Genomic DNA, 1113 nt, shown 5'->3' on the forward strand with positions numbered 1-1113 from the left:
GCACCCAGCTATGACTTACCGCACTCGTGCAAAATAATAAAACACGGTAAATATATTACTTACACGTGCGTTTTGTTTTGCAAGCGGCGCGAAAAAAATTAAAAAGGGAATGCAACACGAGGACTTCCCAGGAGGTCACCCATCCTAGTACTACTCTCGCCCAAGCACGCTTAACTTCGGAGTTCTGATGGGATCCGGTGCTTTAGTGCTGGTATGATCGCATCCGACATGTTACCCCGGTCTTCGTCCCTTATCCTTGCCCCTCCCAGCTCCACTACAAAGACGACTGTACATTGCTTTGGCCGCTCCCTCTCAACTACGGAGACGAGTTTAACGCGGTTTCCACCCCTCCCTCTCAACCGCACCAGTGCACGCTTACCGCGCCACAACGCCGACGCTGGACCCGTGAATCGTGAGCACCCAGCTATGACTTACCGCACTCGTGCAAAATAATAAAACACGGTAAATATATTACTTACGCGTGCGTTTTGTTTTGCAAGCGGCGCGAAAAAAATTAAAAAGGGAATGCAACACGAGGACTTCCCAGGAGGTCACCCATCCTAGTACTACTCTCGCCCAAGCACGCTTAACTTCGGAGTTCTGATGGGATCCGGTGCTTTAGTGCTGGTATGATCGCATCCGACATATTACCCCGGTCTTCGTCCCTTATCCTTGCCCCTCCCAGCTCCACTACAAAGATGATTGTACATTGCTTTGGCCGCTCCCTCTCAACTACGGAGACGAGTTTAACGCGGTTTCCATCCCTCCCTCTCAACCGCACCAGTGCACGCTTGCCGCGCCACAACGCCGACGCTGGACCCGTGAATCGTGAGCACCCAGCTATGACTTACCGCACTCGTGCAAAATAATAAAACACGGTAAATATATTACTTACACGTGCGTTTTGTTTTGCAAGCGGCGCGAAAAAAATTAAAAAGGGAATGCAACACGAGGACTTCCCAGGAGGTCACCCATCCTAGTACTACTCTCGCCCAAGCACGCTTAACTTCGGAGTACTGATGGGATCCGGTGCTTTAGTGCTGGTATGATCGCATCCGACATGTTACCCCGGTCTTCGTCCCTTATCCTTGCCCCTCCCAGCTCCACTACAAA

General features: G+C 51.0%; 3 non-coding genes across 3 annotated transcripts; all 3 read right to left on the reverse strand.

Moving 5' to 3' along the window:
• Positions 1 to 106: 106 nt before the first annotated feature.
• On the reverse strand, positions 107 to 225 carry LOC119343081. Its single transcript, XR_005165885.1, has one exon. It is a non-coding gene; the product is annotated as a 5S ribosomal RNA (ribosomal RNA).
• Positions 226 to 522: 297 nt separating this feature from the next.
• On the reverse strand, positions 523 to 641 carry LOC119343082. The gene has a single exon (XR_005165886.1). It is a non-coding gene; the product is annotated as a 5S ribosomal RNA (ribosomal RNA).
• A 297-nt stretch (positions 642 to 938) lies between these two features.
• On the reverse strand, positions 939 to 1057 carry LOC119343083. Its single transcript, XR_005165887.1, has one exon. It is a non-coding gene; the product is annotated as a 5S ribosomal RNA (ribosomal RNA).
• Positions 1058 to 1113: the final 56 nt, after the last annotated feature.

Source organism: Triticum dicoccoides, unplaced genomic scaffold (assembly GCF_002162155.2).
Source record: "Triticum dicoccoides isolate Atlit2015 ecotype Zavitan unplaced genomic scaffold, WEW_v2.0 scaffold115026, whole genome shotgun sequence".
Classification (NCBI taxonomy): domain Eukaryota; kingdom Viridiplantae; phylum Streptophyta; class Magnoliopsida; order Poales; family Poaceae; genus Triticum; species Triticum dicoccoides.